Here is a 21,873-nt window from a genome sequence, read left to right on the forward strand (position 1 = left end):
TGTGTTGGTGTTGTTGGCTGCTGCTGCTGCTGCTGCTGCTAGGGCGCCTCTGCGGGCCGCTCTGCCGCCGTCGCTGTGTCGTCTGGTTGTCCCTCGTCTGGCCATTCCTCTGGTCATGGCTGGCTGTTGGTTTGTGTGTTGGCGATCTGCTGCCGGTTTGTTGTTTTTTAATTGAAAAGTCTCTTGTGTGTGTGTGTTTGTGTTTAATGTATTTATTGGCACCTTAGTTCTCTTTTTTTTTTTTTTTTTTTTTTTTCTTGTCTATCACAGTTTTCTCTTTTAGATTGTGCTGTTTGTGATGTTTTGTCAATTGCAAAATATGAGTTCAAGGATCTCAGAACCTATAAGAGCCAGAGCAACCAAATTTGGTATCCACACTCCTGTGATATCGGACCTTGACCGTTTCGTGTCCAAATTTCGCCACACCCCCTTCCGCCCACGCAAAGGACGAAAATCTGGGGCATCCACAAATCTCAGAGACTATTAAGGCTAGAGTAACCAAATTTGGTATACGCACTTCTGTTAGATCTCACTATAAAACGTATATCTCAGAATTTCGCCCCACCCTTTTCCGCCCCCACAAAGGACGAAAATCTGTTGCATCCACAATATTGCACATTCGAAAAAACTAAAAATGCAGAATCATAGATAATGACCATATCTATCAGATTGCTGAATCTGGATTAGATCGGATAATTTTTGTAGCCAAAAGCAAGAAATCAATTTTCAGTGGCTACGCAGCGCCCGACGTCACGCTCAGACTGATTTTCTGTCTCTCTCGCACGCACTCTTTGTCGTGTGGTTCAATATTAGCGGCGTCTGCCGCAGGAGAGCCATACTGACTTAGTATCGGGTATAACTGTAGAGTTGCGGTGTCCGCAGCAACTCACAACTTTCCACCTCGTTCTCTTTTTGGTTTGTGATGTGGACGGGAGCAAAAGTTTGTCAAGGTAAGTAATGGGTGTGGTGGAGGAAGGGCGGCACGGCACGGCACGGCACACGACAGACACCACAAAAAGAAAACAGGGCAACACAGAAAAAAAACGTCAATGGCGACACGGCACAGATCGATAGATCATGTTCACCGAAAAGGGAATCTTTCCCATAGGCGATGGGCTTTTGGATGTAGATGCCGAACGCTTTAACGGATTGCTCGTGTCGCATGACATCAACGAGATCTACGAGGTGGAACAGACGCCGTTTGCCAGGGACAAATTCGCCGCCGTTCGCCGTGCCATTCACAAGAACACGGGCTCCCATTTCGCGGCAAAGTTCTTGAAGCGACGCCGACGCGCACAGAGCAGCGACAAGGAGATCAAACACGAGATCGCCGTCCTAATACTCTGCGAGGGCGAGGAGAACATTGTCAATCTGAATGCGGTGCACGAGACCCGTTCGGACACAGCCCTGCTGCTGGAACTGGCCACTGGTGGCGAGCTGCAGACCATACTGGACAACGAGGAGTGCCTGACAGAGGCCCAGGCCCGCCACTGCATGCGAGAGGTGCTGAAGGCTCTCAAGTTTCTCCACGACCGATCCATTGCCCACCTGGACCTCAAGCCACAGAACATTTTGCTCGCCGGCGAGCGTATAGAAGATGGCCTCAAGCTCTGTGACTTTGGGATCTCGCGCGTTGTGTGCGAGGGCATCAATGTCCGCGAGATGGCCGGCACACCCGACTACGTGGCCCCCGAGGTGCTCCAGTACGAGCCACTCTCCCTGCTGACGGACATCTGGTCCGTGGGCGTTCTCACCTATGTCTTGCTCTCCGGCTTCTCGCCCTTTGGCGGGAACACCAAGCAGGAGACCTTCCTCAATATCTCGCAGTGTGCGCTCACCTTTCCGGACAACCTATTCGGTGGCGTCTCGCCAGTGGCCATCGATTTCATACGCCGCGCATTGCGAATTAAGCCAAACGATCGCATGAGTGCCGCTGGATGCCTGGAACATGTCTGGCTGAAGGATGAGAGCTCGATGGATAGACAAATGTATCTGCAGGCTCAGAGCGATGCTGAAGAGGAAGAGGAAGAGGAGGAAGAAGACGACCTTGAGGATGAGGAAGTGGAGGAGCCAGTGGCCGAGGAGAAGGCAGAGGAGCAGGAACAGCAACAGCAGTCACAGGAACAACAAAAGCAACAGAAGCCAAGCAGTGGCAGCAACAAACCCACGCACAATGGCCACCATCGGGCCCACAGCAATGGGAGCAGTAGCAGCATCTCAAAAATACCCATTGCCACCGGGAAGCTCCTGGGAAGCCCCATAAGCAGCACCAGCACCAGCACCAGCACCAGCACAGAGACAACGACAGCCATACACACGCTGACCAGCAATGGACACGGACAGAGCAACACGGTCTGCCTGTCCGCCAAGCCCACTCAGATCGTGACACCCACACGTCGAGCCTCCGACTCGGACAAGGAGAACACATACACGGCGACATTTGTGAAGAAGCCCCCGGTGCAGGCCACCATCCAGCTGGGCAGCAACGGCCTCGACGAGTTCGCCACAGTGGTGGCCACCCTGACACTCTTTCCCGATGCGCCCACCACACCGAAAGTGATCCGCAAGGCACCCACGTGAGAGTCCCATGGATCGGCCACCTCGGTGAAGGCTCTGGTCAAGAAGTTTCAGCTGGAGGAGACGTTAGTCTGCCCCGGCCACAGCAGCACCAGCAGCCACAACGGCCACAGTCCCGTCAACGGGTGCGGCGGCAGTAGCGGGAGCAGCAACGGCAACAATATGCGACGCAGTGCAGGGGGAAACAGCAGCAACATCAGCTACTCGGCAGCAGCCGCGACAGCAGCACGAATGAACAGCATTCGCCGCGCCTCCGACCCGCTGATGGCCGTCTATAAGAACCAGCCACAGAACAGCGGCGCCAACAGCAATAGTTCCAGCAGCAACAGCAACAATCCCAGCCCCGGCAGCAGTCCCAGCTCGGGCAGCACGGCCACCCTGCTCCTGAATAGCCATCGCCTGGCGTCCGCGTCCGGGCCAGCCAGCACGGTCGCCAGCACCGCTGTAGCCTCAAGCAGCAGCACCAAAGCTACTGCCACTGCCCACCATCTGCACCACCACCACATGCACCACGACAACACGAAAAACGGCCAAAACACATGAAATCCACACTTACCTGCCAATCACCAGACAGAGCTGCCCAGCAGGAAGCTGCCTCGCCATCAACACTGACAATTCCTGCCAAAGGGAAGGAAAAGGAGGCCCCTTTCTGATGACGCTGCCGCCTGACCATGGCCGTGACGTCACGCCACTCCAAACATACAGCTGCCATTTCCAACGACGACGCAGATGCTGGCGCCTGTTGCCGCTCCACTGGGTCGCACCCGTCTCTCATGCCAATTATGTGAGGGCGGGATGGCCTGGTGTTGAGCCGCCGGACGCCAGCAAATCCTGCAAAAGAAGAAGGAGAATCAGGAGAGAGGCTGCCAGTAAACACATATATACACCTGCAAACGCCTCTCACGCCAACACAAACCAGACAAGGGTCGCCAGCAACAGCATCCAAACGCCGACAAGTACCTGAAAATAAACACAAATTAAAATCACACGCCAAAGCAAACACCTCCTCAACTGGGTGGCCGGACGAACGTGGCCGAGGAGGCCAGGCCAATTCTACTGACAACGCATCCTGGGTGGCCGGACCAGCAGCCACTCGGATGCGGCCAACAACAATACAATCGACAACGTATCCTGGTGGCCGGACCAGCAGCCACTTGGATGCGGCCAATATCACGATTCGTTGGCATCACTTTTCGATGCCAATGCCAACACACTGGACAATGCATCTTCGGGTGGCCGGACCAGTGCCACTCGGTCTGCTGCACCAAACCAACAGACAGATGCAACGTGGGCGGCCGGACCAGAGCCGCTCGCCATCAACACCATCATTGCCCACGATGCACGCCAATACTCACAACCAGCCAGCCAATAAACAACACACAGGGGGACAACAGAGCCGGCCGGTATACGGCGTAATGTTCGCATTGCGTTTGTTATGCCGGCCGGTGCTTCGTTGTAGTTGTCCTCCTGTTAGAAATAAAATAAATATAATTAATATGTTTATATGTTGTAAATGTATGTCAATTATCGTTTATTTTACCTCGTCTGCATCAATGTATTTGTTGTAGATGTCAATCCTGTTGTTTCTGTAGTTTTTGCATGTCCGTAGATAGTTTTTCCATAGTTTTAGTACTTGCCTGTGATATTAGGAATAAGTTTTTGTAAATTAATGTAGTTTTCTGTAGATAATTGTATATTTTTCGTAGTTTTCTAATTAGTTTTACCTTCTTACTCTTCTTCCCAACCTATCTGCCATTCCCATAATTCCCCTTGACACGTGGTATTACCAAAAATACCACGCAAATACCAGACTATGACCGATAACACACCAAAAAGCCATTTCAAATTTAAAATGCATTTATCAATGCCCAGTGTGTTATCGGTCGCAAATTCGGCAATTTATGCCCAGCCAATTCCTCCCCACCCCCTACCCACTTCAAATGCCACTAAATGCCAAATGCGGTTGAGCAGGAGCAAAATTAACACTGCCATCCTCCGCCACTCTGCCAAACGCCCCAATAAAGCCATTTCAACCGCCCATATGATGCTATGCGGTCGACTCTTCGGAGCGTCACGCGCCCGGATCGAAAGATCCGGAAGTTTACAGTATCCGGGCGGTTATACGGGAGCAGGCATTTATCCCCCCCCCCACCATCCTATCCCATCCCCCAACAACAGAGCAGCCACTACACACAGCACAAACATAAGACACTGGCCGCTAACCAACGACAACGACAACACACACAGCCACTAAAACAAACGGCTATTCCAATTCTCCATTTCCTACTTATCGGTGCTGCTGCCCTCGGACCACTTTCATCTCACTCAATATTGGGGTGAGTGAAAGTGGAACCGGGGGTGAGAGCACCGGTAAATGACGATCGGCGATCGGGCCAGTCGAGTTGAGGGGAGAGTATGGGAGTTGGCGGACATGTGAGAGTACCACCATGAACCTCGTCCGCCACTCTCATCTCGTCCACCCGCTCGAGAGGTCGCGATCGTCGGACGTGCCAAAACCGTTTCGTGTCGTTTTTCCGTGTCGCCGTTTTTCCGTTGTCTTGCTGTTGTGCTTTGTTTTCTTTTTGTGGTGTCTGTCGTGTGCCGTGCCGTGCCGTGCCGTGCCCCCGCTGACATGACAAAAAGTCCCTCCTCCACTCGACAAACTTTCTGCACCCCAATAAATGTGATTAATTTTAAACGCCAATAAATAACATTAAGTTATAAAAACACAAACCTAACGAGAGACAAACTGTGTAAAGAGACAGAAAGTGCCAATAAATACATTAAACACAAACACACACACACAAGAGACTTTTCAGTAAGGGAAAACAACAAACAGACAGCAAATCGCCAATACACAAACTAACAACAACTATGACGAGAGGAATGGCCAGACGAGGGTCAACCAGACGCCACAGCGACGGCGGCAGAGCGGCCCGCAGAGGCGCCCTAGCAGCAGCAGCAGCAGCCAACAACACCAACACCAACACCGCCAATAGCAGCAGCAACAGCAGAGCCCTCGGCGCAGGCGCCAACATCAACGCCCCAGCCAATGCAGAGCGCCGACGCCACAGCGACGGTGGCTGCATCAGCAGCAGCAATAACAACGCCAACACAGACTACACCGATCGTGAGTACGCAGACGCCGACAATACACACACAGACACAGCCATTCCCGCCACTTGCATTGCCCTTCCCCCCCCCCCACCCACCCCACCCAGCAGGCCAGACGACGGGGCCGCCATCACCAGCAGCGGCAGCAGCGGCCGCCAATTGGGAAGCCGAAGAAAAAAAAGGCAGACAATGGAGGAACTAGAGGCTATTGTCCAGGAGCAGCTGAGGCAGCACGAGTTGAGGGAGCAACAGCAGAAGCAGCAGAAACGGACGGCACATGCAGCCAACACCAAAACAGTTGCCGATCCTGCCACTCTGCCGCAATCAACACAGCCAACACATGCCCCTGCCCCTGCCACTAGTATAAATACAAATAGCCAGACCCACAGCCATCACCAACATCAAAAACAGACAATACAAAGACAATCACCAGCCACTCACACAGACAATACCACAATTAACAATAGAGATAATAATGACGCCAATACAAATACAAATACAAATACACCTGCCAATACAAACACCAACACCACCACCGCCATCACCATCACAAACACCCCTGCCACTACCACCGACGATGACATCCGGCACGGCGAATTGGATTCGCAGCAGCATGCTGAACGAGGGGTTCACGGTTCGGTTTGTAAGGGCAATCACCGATCGATTCGATCGCAGCCGTCAATACAACCTATTCGAGGCTGAGATCGCCCCCAAACCGGACCGTGGCCAATACGAGGTGTTGAAGCTGCGACGCCTGGGTGGGAGGCCCATCACGGTTGAGAGACTTGGAGTCTCCCGTGACCCTGCCCAGTGCCATCGATGCCAGGTGTTTGGCCACACCCGCGCATACTGTAGACGAGCTGCTGTCTGCATGAAATGCGCGGGTGGACATCTGACGACGGAGTGCAGCAAGCCAAGGAACGTTGCTCCCAACTGCGCCAACTGCCAGGGCGCCCACATCAGCGCCTACAAGGGCTGCAGCGCCTACAAGGCAGCGGCTCCTGGCCCACAGGCTCGCCAGGGAGGAGGAGCATCGACGGCAGCAGCAGCAGCCAACACAACACCGACAACAGCCAATCCAACGCCGCCAGCAGCAGCCACATCCACAGCCACTCCATAACCCGCAGCAGCAACGCCAACACCAACCGGGTCGGCAGCATCGGCAACAGCATCGGTATGGCGACCATCATCCCCAGCCATCGACCAGGGGGCGCCAACACCAGAGGGTCCAGCCGATGCAACCGATCGCGAATGATGCCCCGACGCCACGCCAACACCAGCAGCAGCAGCGGCCAGCAGCTCAGTGCGATGGCAGCTGTGCCAAACATCTAAAAGAGAGCGCCATTAAACTCAAAATGCTGGAGAAAGGTTGGCAGCAATGGCCACGCTGATCGCAAACCTGACAGAGGCTAGAGGCGGGGGCTTGGCAGCCATGCCGCCACTACAGACAACACCACCTACACACCCGCCGCCACCACAACCAGCCGCCAATACAGCAGCAGCAGTAGCCATATCGGACAGTGAGCGGGATATGGACATGGACGACGACAGCCAATGGACCGACGAAGAGCCTTACGATGACCTACGTAGGTTCCTAAATGGACAATCCAGTGGCGACTTTGAAAGCGACGGATTATACGGCGTCTACTGATTGCGCCAAATAGAAGAAGTTTAGTTGTAGTTTTGCTTGCTATTAGAACCTGTATGTTTTTTTTTTTTTTTTTTGGCAATAAAACCTAAAAATAGACAAAATTAAACACAATTAACAACAATCTGCAAATGACCATTAAACATACTCACCTGCTATTAAACTGACAGAGCTGCCCCTCCAGCAGCTGCCTCGCCACTCCTGCAACTCTCTTGAGGCATAATGGGCGAAATTTGGAGACCTCATCAGAAGCACTACCGTCAATTCCAACAGAAGTCCAGAGGCCAGCCACTAAAATACAAAGAAAAACAGCCAATTCACGCCAACACGAAAAAAACGCCCAAAACACACAAAAACACACGTACCTGCCAATCACCAGACAGAGCTGCCCCCACAGCAGCTGCCTCGCCATGAACATCATCAATTTTCTGCCAAAGGAGCGGAAAAGGAGGCCTTTTTTGAACCGATGACGAACGTGGCCGAGGAGGCCAGGCCAACTCTGCTGACAACGCATCCTGGTGGCCGGACCAGCAGCCACTCGGATGCGGCCAATCAACAAGTAAATCGACAACGTATCCTGGTGGCCGGACCAGTTGCCACTTGGATGCGGCCAATAATACTGACAGTCTGACATCACACACCGATGTCAACGCCAACACACTGGACAACGCATCTCGGGTAGCCGGACCAGTGCCACTCGGTCTGCTGCATTAAACCAACAGACAGATGCAACGTGGGCGGCCGGACTAGAGCCGCTCGCCATCTCCAACTTTGCCCACGATGCACGCCAACACCATCAATCCAGCCATCGCCACTAAACAACACACAGGAGGACAACAGAGCCGGCCGGTATACAGCGTAATGTTCGCATTGCGTTTGATATGCCTGCCGGTGCTCCGTTGTTGTTTGTCCTCCTGTTAGAAATAAAATAAATATAATTAATATGTTTATATGTGTGTAAATGTATGTCAATTATCGTTTATTTTACCTTGTCTGCATCAATGTTCTTGTTGTAGATGTCAATCCTGTTGTTTTTTGTAGTTTTTGCATGTCCGTAGATAGTTTTAGTTACTTACCTGTGATATTAGAATTAAGTTTTTGTAAATTAATGTAGTTTTTCTGTAGTTAATTGTATATTTTTCGTAGTTTTCTAATTAGTTTTACCTTCTTACTCTTCTTCCCAACCTATCTGCCATTCCCATAATTCCCCTTGACACGTGGTATTACCAAAAATACCACGCAAATACCAGACTATGACCGATAACACACCAAAAAGCCATTTCAAATTTAAAATGCATTTATCAATGCCCAGTGTGTTATCGGTCGCAAATTCGGCAATTTATGCCCAGCCAATTCCTCCCCACCCCCTACCCACTTCAAATGCCACTAAATGCCAAATGCGGTTGAGCAGGAGCAAAATTAACACTGCCAACCTCCGCAACTCTGCCAAACGCCCCAATAAAGCCATTTCAACCGCCCATATGATGCTATGCGGTCGACTCTTCGGAGCGTCACGCGCCCGGATCGAAAGATCCGGAAGTTTACAGTATCCGGGCGGTTATACGGGAGCAGGCATTTATCCCCCCCCCCACCATCCTATCCCATCCCCAACAACAGAGCAGCCACTACACACAGCACAAACATAAGACACTGGCCGCTAACCAACGACAACGACAACACACACAGCCACTAAAACAAACGGCTATTCCAATTCTCCATTTCCTACTTATCGGTGCTGCTGCCCTCGGACCACTTTCATCTCACTCAATATTGGGGTGAGTGAAAGTGGAACCGGGGGTGAGAGCACCGGTAAATGACGATCGGCGATCGGGCCAGTCGAGTTGAGGGAGAGAGTATGGAGTTGGCGGACATGTGAGAGTACCACCATGAACCTCGTCCGCCACTCTCATCTCGTCCACCCGCTCGAGAGGTCGCGATCGTCGGACGTGCCAGAACCGTTTCGTGTCGTGTCGCTTTTTTCGTTGTTCTGTGCCGTGTCGCCATTGACGTTTTCTTTTTCTGTGTTGCCCTGTTTTCTTTTATGGTGTCTGTTGTGTGCCGTGCCGTGCCGTGCCGCCCTTCCTCCACCACACCCATTAATTACCTTGACAAACTTTTGTTCCCGTCCACATCATAAAACAAAAAAGAATAAAAGTGCCAATAAATACTTTAAACACAAACACACACACACAAGAGACTTTTCAATTAAAAACAACAAACAGGCAGCAGATCGCCAACACACAAACCAACAGCCAGCCATGACCAGAGTAATGGCCAGACGAGGGTCAACCAGACGCCACAGCGACGGCGGCAGAGCGGCCCGCAGAGGCGCCCTAGCAGCAGCAGCAGCAGCCAACAACACCAACACAAACACCGCCAATAGCAGCAGCAGCAGCAGAGCCCTCGGCGCAGGCGCCACCACCAACGCCCCAGCCAATGCACAGCGCCGACGCCACAGCCTTCCATCGAGTGAGTACCCAGCCATTCCCATGGCCGATATAGCCACGGCCACAGCCACTCCCCCCTCGAGCCCCATCACAAAAACCTCGCCAACCACAAAGGGAATGGCCGAAAAGACGCCGCTCTCACTGCCACTTTTCCCGCCTCTCACGCTCTTGGACGCACAAAACTGTTCAGGAGTAACGGGAGAGGGAGAAGACGGAGGAGAGCCGGCAAGCCGACACGCAAGAGCGGAGCGCCAAAACGGCCAACGGGCAGCCACACACACACACACGACCGGATCGAACCTGTTGCGTGTCGAACCTGGTTCGAGCTCGAGCAGCGGGTCGATCCGAGCCATAGCCCAGCCTGCTCCAATGCCACAAATCCCACCAACACCAAAAACGACGCCGCGCCCTCATCGACAGCGGAGTGACGATGAGGGTGAGGGTGAGAGGAAGCAGGCTAGACGACGGGCCGCCATCACCAGCAGCGGCAGCAAACACAAAACACAAATACAAACACCAACACCGTCACCTCCACTCACACCAGCACCATCGCCAATACCAACACCAACACAACTACTGCCACTCCCAATACACACACCCTTGCCATTGCCAATGACATCCGGCACGGCGAGTTCGGCATCAGCCTGTGGAGGACAGAGGCTTGAGGATCCTCATCCGAGGTCTTCCCCATTCCACGCCCTCTGACTGGTTCCGGGACTGTATGCAGGCCGAGGGGTACACGGTCCGGTTTACTCGGGCGATCACCGATCGATTCGATCGCAGCCGCCAATACAACCTCTTCGAGGCCTCAGCCTCCAAACCGGACCGTGGTCAATTCGATGTGTTGAAGCTGCGACGCCTGGGTGGGAGGCCCGTCACGGTTGAGAGACTTGGAGTCTCCCGTGACCCTGCCCAGTGCCATCGATGTCAGGTGTTTGGCCACACCCGCGCATATTGTAGACGAGCTGCTGTCTGCATGAAATGCGCGGGTGGACATCAGACGACGGAGTGCAGCAAGCCAAGGGCCGTCAATCCCAAATGCGCCAACTGCCAAGGCGCCCACATCAGCGCCTACAAGGGCTGCAGCGCCTACAAGGCAGCCAGGCAGCGGCTCCTGGCCCACAGGGTCGCTGTCCAGGAGCATCGCCGGCGGCAGCAGCAGCCTCAGCCACTACGGCAACAGCCACAGCAAATGCAGCAGCCAATACAGCAGCAACAGCCAGCACATCGTATCCAGCAGCCACCACAACGTCACCAGCAGCCACTACAGCGACAGTTGCAGCAGCAGCCACCCACACAGCCACTCCACCCACAGCCGCAGCAGCAACGCCAACGCGGTCCGGGTCGGCAGCATCGGAAACAGCTACAGCATCGCGACCAACATCCCCAGCCACTGGCTGAGGGGCGCCAACACCACAGGGTCCTGTCGATGCAGCCGATCCCAAATCGTGCTCCGACGCCACGCCAACCCCAGCTACAGCAGCAGCCAGGCGCCAGTGCGATGGGAGCTGTGCCCATATCCTGAAAAGATATGCCGTAAAAATTAAAGAGCTGGAGGATAAGCTGGCAGCAATTTTGACGAAACTGACAAACCTGCTGCAGGCAAGGGACGAGAGCACGGGAGGAGTGCCGCCACTTCAGACAAAAACAGCAGCAGCAGCATCCACACAGCCATCACCACGACCAACTGCAAATACGCACCATGACGCCGCAGCCATATCGGACTCCGAATCCGATATGGACTGCGAAGCAATTGACGACGAACATGACGACGAATGGACCGACCACGATCCATTCGACGATCTGGAGGGTCTGGGCCAAGTGTGGAGGGCCCAAATCTAATACTCACCCGCAAACGTCTCTTACGCCAACACAAATCAGACAAGGGTCGCCAGCAACAACATCCAAATCAACGAAAGGCACCTGCAAATAAACGCAAATTAAAATCAAAAAGCCAAAACAAACACCTCCTCACCTGAGTGGCCGGACCAGCAGCCATTCAAAACGCAACTACAAATTGACGAAGAACGTGGCCGAGGAGGCCAGGCCAATCCACCTGACAGCGCATCCTGGGTGGCCGGACCAGCAGCCACTTGGATGCGGCCAATCAACAATTAAAATCGACAACGCATCCTGGTGGCCAGACCAGTTCGCCACTTGGATGCGGCCAATAACTCCGACCATTGCCATCACACACCGATGCCAATGCCAACGCGATGACAATGCAGTTGGGTGGCCGGACCAGTGCCCCTCGAGTGCAGCAGCCAACACTAACCAACAGACAGATGCAACGTGGGCGGCCGGACCAGAGCCGCTTGCCATCAAGACCATCATTGCCCACGATGCACGCCAATACTCACAACCAGCCAATAAACAACACACAGGGGACAACAGAGCCGGCCGGTATACAGCGTAATGTTCGCATTGCCTTTGTTATGCCGGCCGGTGCTTCGTTGTAGTTGTCCTCCTGTTAGAAATAAAATAAATATAATTAATATGTTTATATGTGTGTAAATGTATTTCAATTATCGTTTATTTTACCTTGTCTGCATCAATGTTCTTGTTGTAGATGTCAATCCTGTTGTTTTTTGTAGTTTTTGCATGTCCGTAGATAGTTTGTCCATAGTTTTAGTTACTAGCCTGTGATATTAGGAATAAGTTTTTGTAAATTAATGTAGTTTTTCTGTAGTTAATTGTATATTATTAGTATACACATCACAAAAACCGCGCAAATCGCAAAGGAAGGGCCGATGGGACGCCGCTCTCGCTGCCGCTTTTCCCGCCTCTCACGCTCTCGGACATACAAAACCGTTCGGTAGTAACGGGAGAGGGAGAAGACGGAGGAGAGCCGGCTAGCCGACGCGCAAGAGCGGAGCGCCAAAACGGCCAACGGGCCGCCACACACACACACACGACCGGATCGAACCCGTTGCGTGTCGAACTTGGTTCGAGTTCGAGCAGCGGGTCGATCCGAGCCATAGCCCAGTCAGCACCAATACTACGACAAACAGCAGCAACTACACAACCACAATCACAACCACAATCACAGCCAATCCCACCAACACCAAAACGACGCCGCGCCCTCATCGACAGTGGGAGCGAAGATGAGGATGAGGGTGAGAGGAAGCAGGCCAGAAGACGGGGCCGCCATCACCAGCAGCGGCAGCAGCGGCCGCCAATTAGGAAGCCGAAGAAGAAAAGGCAGACAATGGAGGAGCTGGAGGCTATTGTCCAGGAGCAGCTGAGGCAGCACGAGCCGAGGGAGCAACAGCAGAAGCAGCAGAAACGGACGGCACATGCAGCCAACACCAACACAGTTGCCGATCCTGCCACTATGCCGCAATCTGCACAGCCAACACATGCCCCTGCCCTGCCCTGCCCCTGCCACTACTATAATTGCCAATAGCCAGACCCACAGCCATCACCAACATCGACAACAGCCAATACATAGACAATCACCAGCCATTCACACAGACAATACCACAATTAACAATAGAGATAATAATGACGCCAATACAAATACAAATACACCCGCCAATACAAACACCAACACCACCACCGCCATCACCATCACAAACACCCTGCCACTACCACGACGATGACATCCGGCACGGCGAATTCGGGCATCAGCCCAGCCAGGAACGTGGCTTGAGGATCCTCATCCGAGGACTCTCCCACTCCACGCCGCCGGATTGGATTCGCAGCAGCATGCTGAATGAGGGGTTCACGGTTCGGTTTGTAAGGGTGATCACCGATCGATTTGATCGCAGCCGCCAATTCAAACCCTTTGAGGCTGATATCGCCCCCAAACCGGACCGTGGCCAATGCGGGGTGTTAAAGCTGCGACGCCTGGGTGGGAGGCCCGTCACGGTTGAGAGACTTGGAGTCTCCCGTGACCCTGCCCAGTGCCATCGATGTCAGGTGTTTGGCCACACCCGCGCATATTGTAGACGCGCTGCAGTTTGCATGAAATGCGCGGGCGGGCACCTGACGACGGAGTGCAGCAAGCCAAGGGCCGTCAATCCCAAATGCGCCAACTGCCAGGGCCAGCACATCAGCTCATACAAAGGATGCCCATCCTACAAGGCAGCTAGGCAGAGGCTCGTGGCCACAGGGTCGCCAGGGAGGAGGAGCGTCGCAGACAGCAGCCACAGCCAAGCCAACAGCGACACCAGCCAATACAACGTCGCCAGCAGCAGCCACATCCACAGCCACTCCATAATCCGCAGCAGCAACGCCAACACCAACCGGATCGGCAGCATCGGCAGCAGCATCGGTATGGCGACCAACATCCGCAGCCATCGACCAGGGGGCGCCAACACCAGAGGGTCCAGCCGATGCAGCCGATCGCGAATGATGCTCCGACGCCACGCCAACACCAGCAGCAGCAGCGGCCAGACGCCCAGTGTGATGGCAGCTGCGCTCAAAACCTGCAATTGTACGTACAGCGTATAACAGAGTTGGAAAGGAGGATCGAACGATGGCAGAGCAGCTCACCAGATTGGCTGCAGCAGCAGCAGCAGCGGTTCCAATAGCCGCCAATACATCAGCAGCAGTGGCCATATCGGACGGTGAGCCGGATATGGACATGGACGACGACAGCCAATGGACCGATGAAGAGCCTTATGAGGACCTAGGTAGGTTTTCTAAATGGAGAATCCAGTGGCGACTCCGAAAGCGACGGATTAAACGGCGTCTACTGATTGCGACAAATAGCAGAAGTTTAATGCCAATAAAACCTAAAAATAGAAAAAAACGAGGGGGAACGTTGTGAGTTGCTGCGGACACCGCAACTCTACGGTTATACCCGATACTAAGTCAGTATAACTCTCCTCCGGCAGACGCCGCTAATATTAAACGACACGACAAAGAGTGCGTGCGAGAGAGACAGAAAATCAGTCTGAGCGTGACGTCGGGCGCTGCGTAGCCACTGAAAATTGATTTCTTGCTTTTGGCTACAAAAATGATCCGATCTGATCCAGATTCAGCAATCTGATAGATATGGTCATTATCTATGATTCTGCGTTTTTAGTTTTCTCGAATGTGCAATATTGTGGATGCAACAGATTTTCGTCTTTTGTGGGGGCGAAAAGGGGTGGGGCGAAATTCTGAGATATACGTTTTATAGTCAAATCTAACAGAAGTGCGGATACCAAATTTGGTTACTCTAGCCTTAATAGTCTCTGAGATTTGTGGATGCCCCAGATTTTCGTCCTTTGCGGGGGCGGAAGGGGGTGTGGCGAAATTTGGACACGAAACGGTCAAGGTCCGATATCACAGGAGTGTGGATACCAAATTTGGTTGCTCTGGCTCTTATAGGTTCTGAGATCCTTGAACTCATATTTTGCAATTGACAAAACCGACCATGAAACCTGTGTGCTAGAGAGAGACAGAGCGAGAAAGAATGAAATTGTTTTCTTGATTCTGGCTATAATCATTATACGATCTGGTTCAGATTTTGCACTGTAGAAGATATGGTCATCCTCACCGATTCTGCGTTTTTGGTTTTATCGTATCTTTAAAAATGTGGATGCCACAGATTTTCGTCCTTTGTGGGGGCGGAAGTGGCGGGGCGAAGTTTTGAAATATTTTTGTAGCAGTGACATATCACAGAAGTCTGGATCCAAAACATCGTTGCTCTAGCTTTTATAGTCTTTGAGCACTAGGCGCTGAAGGGGACGGACAGACGGACGGACGGACGGACGGACGGACGGACGGACGGACGGACGGACAGACGGACAGACAGACAGGGCTCAATCGACTCGGCTATTGATGCTGATCAAGAATATATATACTTTATGGGTCGGTAACGATTCCTTCTGGACGTTACACACATCCACTTTTACCACAAATCTAATATACCCAATACTCATTTTGAGTATCGGGTATAATTAAACACAATTAACAACAATCTGCAAATGACCAACAAACATACTCACCTGCTATTAAACCGACAGAGCTGCCCTCCAGCAGCTGCCTCGCCACTCCTGGAACTCTCTTGAGGCATAATGGGCGTAATTTGGAGGCCTCATCAGCAGCACTGCCGTCAATTCCAACAGAAGTCCAGAGGCCAGCCACTAAAATACAAAGGAAAACAGTCAATACACGCCAACACGAAAAAAAAAAACGCCCAAAACACACACACACACACGACCGGATCGAACCTGTTGCGAGTCGAACCTGGTTCGAGCTCGAGCAGCGGGTCGATCCGAGCCATAGCCCAGCCTACACAAATGCCACCAATCCACCAACACCAAAACGACGCCGCGCCCTCATCGACAGTGGGAGCGAAGATGAGGATGAGGGAGAGAGGAAGCAGGCCAGGCATGAGAGACGGGTGTGACCCAGTGGAGCGGCAACAGGCGCCAGCATCTGTGTCGTCGTTGGAAATGGCAGCTGTTGGCTCGGATTGGCGTGACGTCACGGCCATGGTCAGGCGGCAGCGTCATCAAAGAAGGCCTCCTTTTCCATCCCTTTGGCAGGAAATTGTCATTGTTGATGGCGAGGCAGCTTCTTGATGGTCAGCTCTGTCTGGTGATTGGCAGGTACGTGTGATTTTTGTGTGTTTTGGCTGTTTTTCGTTGTTGTCCGTATTGACGTCTCTTTCCTTTGTTGCAGTGGCTGTCTCTGGATCGACGATTGGGCACATCAATAGGCGCCGCCCGATCGCATGCTTTCGCGTGCGCTGGCGATTTGGGCCCTCCACACTTGGCCCAGACCCTCCAGATCGTCGAATGGATCGTGGTCGGTCCACTCGTCGTCATCATCGTCATTAATTGCTTCGCAGTCCATATCGGGTTCGGATTCCGATATGGCTGCGGCGTCAAAGTGCGTATTTGGTGCTGGTCGTGGTGATGGCTGTGTGGATGCTGCTGCTGCTGTTGTTGTCCGTTGTGGCGGCACTCCTCCCGTGCTCTCGTCCCTTGCCTGCAGCAGGTTTGTCAGTTTCGTTGAAATTGCTGCCAGTTTTTCTTCCAGCTCTCTAATTTTACCGGCATATCTTTTCAGATTATGGGCACAGCTCCCATCGCACTGGCGCCTGGCTGCTGCTGTAGCTGGGGTTGGCGTGGCGTCGGAGCACGATTTGGGATCGGCTGGACCCTTTGGTATTGGCGCCCCTCGGCCAGTGGCTGGGGATGTCTACAATATGCGCGGGTGTGGTCAAACACCTGACATCGATGGCACTGGGCAGGGTCACGGGAGACTCCAAGTCTCTCAACCGTGACGGGCCTCCCACCCAGGCGTCGCAGCTTCAACACCCCGCATTGGCCACGGTCCGGTTTGGGGGCGATCTCAGCCTCAAAGAGATTGAATTGGCGGCTGTGATCGAATTGATCGGTGATTGCCCTTACAAACCGAACCGTGAACCCCTCGTTCAGCATACTGCTGCGAATCCAATCCGGCGGCATGGAGTGGGAGAGTCCTCGGATGAGGATCCTCAAGCCACGTTCCTGGCTGGGCTGATGCCCGAAATCGCCGTGCCGGATGTCATCGTCGGTGGTAGTGGCAGGGGTGTTTGTGATGGTGATGCGGTGGTGGTGTTGGTATTGGTCTTGGCAGGTGTATTTGTAATTGTAATTGCGTTGGCGTCATTATTTGTATTGATATTGTCAGTATTGTCTATGTGAATGGCTGGTGATTGTCTATGTATTGGCCTTTGTCGATGTTGGTGATGACTGTGGGTCTGGCTATTGGCATTTATAGTAGTGGCAGGGGCATGGGCAGGGGCAGGGGCATGTGTTCGCTGTGCAGATTGCGGCATAGTGGCAGGAGCGGCAACTGTGTTGGTGTTGGCTGTATTTGTTGTCCGTTTCTGCTGCCTCTGTTGTTGCTGCCGCAGCTCGTGCTGCCTCAACTGCTCCCGGACAATATCGGGAGCCTCTAGCTCCTCCAGTGTCTGCCTTTTCTTCTTCGGCTTCCCAATTGGCGGCCGCTGCTGCCGCTGCTGGTGATGGCGGCCCGTCGTCTGGCCTGCTTCCTCTCACCCTCACCCTCATCGTCACTCCCACTGTCGATGAGGGCGCGGCGTCGTTTTGGTGTTGGTGGGATTGGTGGTATTTGTGCAGGCTGGGCATTGGCACGGATCGACCCGCTGCTCGAACTCGAACCAGGTTCGACCCGCAACAGTTTCGATCCGGTCGTGTGTGTGTGTGTGGCTGCCCGTTGGCCGTTTTGGCGCTCCGCTCTTGCGCGTCGGTTTGCCGGCTCTCCTCCGTCTTCTCCCTCTCCCGTTACTCCCGAACAGTTTTGTATGTCCGAGAGCGTGAGAGGCGGGAAAAGTGGCGTCTTTTCGGCCTTTCCCTTTGTGTTTGGCGGGATTTTGTGATTTGGCAGGGTTGCGGGATTTGCGGTTGGTATTGGCGCTGCTGTTGCTGCTGATGTGATGGGGCTCGAGGGGGAGTGGCTGTGGCCGAAGATATGTCGGCCATGGGAATGACTGGGTACTCACTCGATGGATGGCTGTGGCGTCGGCGCTCTGCATTGGCTGGGGCGTTGGTTTTGGCGCCTGCGCCGAGGGCTCTGCTGCTGCTGCTGCTATTGGCGGTGTTTGTGTTGGTGTTGTTGGCTGCTGCTGCTGCTGCTAGGGCGCCTCTGCGGCCGCTCTGCCGCCGTCGCTGTGTCGTCTGGTTGTCCCTCGTGTGGCCATTCCTCTGGTCATGGCTGGCTGTTGGTTTGTGTGTTGGCGATCTGCTGCCGGTTTGTTGTTTTTTAATTGAAAAGTCTCTTGTGTGTTTGTATTTAATGTATTTATTGGCACCTTAGTTCTCTTTTTTTCTTGTCTATCACAGTTATCTCTTTTAGTTTGTGATGTTTGTGATGTTTGTAGTGGCACAGGAACTAAAGCTTGTCGGAGATAGTAGTGGGTGGGGTGAAGGAAGGGCTGGAGCGTGGTGGATTGGCGAGGAGCACTTTTCCGCGTGTGGAATGGTCATGTGCAGCGGCGAATGGTGAGGGGGGGGGGGCGGCAACACAAAATGGCTGCTGCCTGGCTTGGCTTGGCGTCGTCTGGCCTTCACTGTCTTTATTTTTTGGCACCAGAGCACAAATGACACGGCAAACGATAAACGACAAAACAGTCAAAACGACAAACGACACGGGCAACACTGATGGCAACGAACAAACAAACTTGCGATTTTATTTTATTTTAATGGCGGCGGCGATGGTTCAATTTATATACGTCCGACGATCGCGACCTCTCGAGCGGGTGGACGAGATGAGAGTGGCGGACGAGGTTCATGGTCCGCCAACTCCCCCACTCCCACGCCGGTCGTCACTTACCGGTGCTCTCACCCCGGTTCCACTTTCACTCACCCCAATATTCAGTGAGATGAAAGTAGTCCGAGGGCAGCAGCACCGATAAGTAGGCAATGGAAGATTTGAACGGCCTTCTGTTTCAGTGGCTGTGTGTGTTGTTGTTGGGCAATGGCCCGTGTCTAATGTTTCTCTGTGCTGTGTGAATTGGCTGCTCTGTTGTCAAGGATGGATGGGATGGGAAGGGGAAAGTTTGCCTGCTCCCGTATAACCGCCCGGATACTTTCAATTTCCGGATCTTACGATCCGGGCGCGAGACGCTCCGAAGAGTCGACCGCATAGCATCTTGTGGGCGGTTGTATTGGCATTGTTGGGGCATTTGGCTGAGTGGCGAAGGATGGCAGTGTTCATTTTATTCCTGCTCAGCCTCATTTGGCATTTAGTGGCATTTGAAGTGGGTGGGGGGTGGGTGAGGAATTGGCTGGGCATAATTGCCGAAGTTGCGACCGATAACACACTGGGCATTGAGAAATGCAATTTGAATTTGTATTGGCTTTTTTGGTGTGTTATCGGTCAAGTCTGGTATTTGCGTGGTATTTTTAGTAGTACCACATGTCAGGGGAAATATGGGAATGGCAGATAGGTGGGGAAGAAGAGGAAAAAGGTAATAAAACTAATCAGAAAACTACTAATAATATACAATTAACTACAGAAAAACTACATTAATTTACAAAAACTTATTCCTAATATCACAGGCTAGTAACTAAAACTATGGACAAACTATCTACGGACATGCAAAAACTACAAAAAACAACAGGATTGACATCTACAACAAGAACATTGATGCAGACAAGGTAAAATAAACGATAATTGACATACATTTACACACATATAAACATATTAATTATATTTATTTTATTTCTAATAGGAGGACAACTACAACGAAGCACCGGCCGGCATAACAAACGCAATGCGAACATTACGCTGTATACCGGCCGGCTCTGTTGTCCCCCTGTGTGTTGTTTATTGGCTGGTTGTGAGTATTGGCGTGCATCGTGGGCAATGATGGTCTTGATGGCAAGCGGCTCTGGTCCGACCGCCCACGTTGCATCTGTCTGTTGGTTAGTGTTGGCTGCTGCACTCGAGGGGCACTGGTCCGGCCACCCAACTGCATTGTCATCGTGTTGGCATTGGCATCGGTGTGTGATGGCAATGGTCGGAGTTATTGGCCGCATCCAAGTGGCGAACTGGTCCGGCCACCAGGATGCGTTGTCGATTTTAATTGTTGATTGGCCGCATCCAAGTGGCTGCTGGTCCGGCCACCCAGGATGCGCTGTCAGGTGGATTGGCCTGGCCTCCTCGGCCACGTTCTTCGTCAATTTGTAGTTGCGTTTTGAATGGCTGCTGGTCCGGCCACTCAGGTGAGGAGGTGTTTGTTTTGGCTTTTTGATTTTAATTTGCGTTTATTTGCAGGTGCCTTTCGTTGATTTGGATGTTGTTGCTGGCGACCCTTGTCTGACTTGTGTTGGCGTAAGAGACGTTTGCGGGTGAGTATTCGTGTTTATCGGCAGCCTCTCTCCTGTTTCACCTTCTTTTGCAGGATTTGCTGGCGTCCGGCGGCTCAACACCGGGCCATCCCGCCCTCACATAATTGGCATGAGAGACGGGTGCGACCCAGCGGAGCGGCAACAGACGCCAGCATCTGCGTCGTCGTTGGAATGGCTGTTGTCTGATTGGAGTGGCGTGACGTCATTGTGATGGTCGGTGGCAGCGTCATCAGAAAGGGCCTCATATTCCTCCCATTTGGCAGGAAATTGTTGATGTTGATGGCGAGGCAGCTTTTTGTTGGTCAGCTCTGTCTGGTGATTGGCAGGTAAGTGTGGATTTTGTGTGTTTTGGCCGTTTTTCGTTGTTGTCCGTATTGACGTCTTTTTATACCCGATACTCAAAATGAGTATTGGGGTATATTAGATTTGTGGTAAAAGTGGATGTGTGTAACGTCCATAAGGAATCGTTTCCGACCCCATAAAGTATATATATTCTTGATCAGCATCAATAGCCGAGTCGATTGAGCCCTGTCTGTCTGTCCGTCTGTCCGTCCGTCCGTCCGTCCGTCCGTCCGTCCGTCCGTCCGTCCGTCCGTCCGTCCCCTTCAGCGCCTAGTGCTCAAAGACTATAAGATCTAGAGCAACGATGTTTTGGACCCAGACTTCTGTGATATGTCACTGCTACAAAAATATTTCAAAACTTCGCCCCGCCCACTTCCGCCTCCACAAATGACGAAAATCTGTGGCATCCACATTTTTAAAGATACGATAAAACCAAAAACGCAGAATCGTAGAGGATGACTATATGTTCTAGAGTGTTAAATGTCAACAAGATCGTATAATTATTATAGCCAGAATCAAGAAAACAATTTCATTCTTTCTCGCTCTGTCTCTCTCTAACACACAGGTTTCATGGTCGGCTTTGCCAATTGCAAAATATGAGTTCAAGGATCTCAGAACCTATAAGAGCCAGAGCAACCAAATTTGGTATTCACACTCCTGTGATATCGGACCTTGACCGTTTCGTGTCCAAATTTCGCCACACCCCCTTCCGCCCCCGCAAAGGACGAAAAGCTGGGGGATCCACAAATCTCAGAGACTATTAAGGCTAGAAAAACCAAATTTGGTATCCGCACTTCTGTTAGATCTGACTATAAAACGTATATCTCAGAATTTCGCCCCACCCTTTTCCGCCCCACAAAGGACGATAATCTGTTGCATCCACAATATTGCACATTCGAGAAAACTAAAAACGCAGAATCATAGATAATGGCCATATTTATCAGAT

The 21,873-nt window shown here is 52.4% G+C and overlaps 1 long non-coding RNA gene and 1 pseudogene across 1 annotated transcript; both read left to right on the top strand.

Annotated features, from left to right (window-relative positions):
- The first annotated feature begins 922 nt into the window (after nt 1–922).
- On the top strand, nt 923–3,230 carry LOC117194509 (annotated as a pseudogene).
- Nucleotides 3,231–20,332: 17,102 nt separating this feature from the next.
- LOC117194474 lies at nt 20,333–20,667 on the top strand. Its single transcript, XR_004474837.1, has 3 exons — nt 20,333–20,459; nt 20,512–20,585; nt 20,639–20,667. It is a non-coding gene; the product is annotated as an uncharacterized LOC117194474 (long non-coding RNA).
- Nucleotides 20,668–21,873: the final 1,206 nt, after the last annotated feature.

Source organism: Drosophila miranda (assembly GCF_003369915.1).
Source record: "Drosophila miranda strain MSH22 chromosome Y unlocalized genomic scaffold, D.miranda_PacBio2.1 Contig_Y3_pilon, whole genome shotgun sequence".
NCBI classification, from domain to species: Eukaryota; Metazoa; Arthropoda; class Insecta; order Diptera; family Drosophilidae; genus Drosophila; species Drosophila miranda.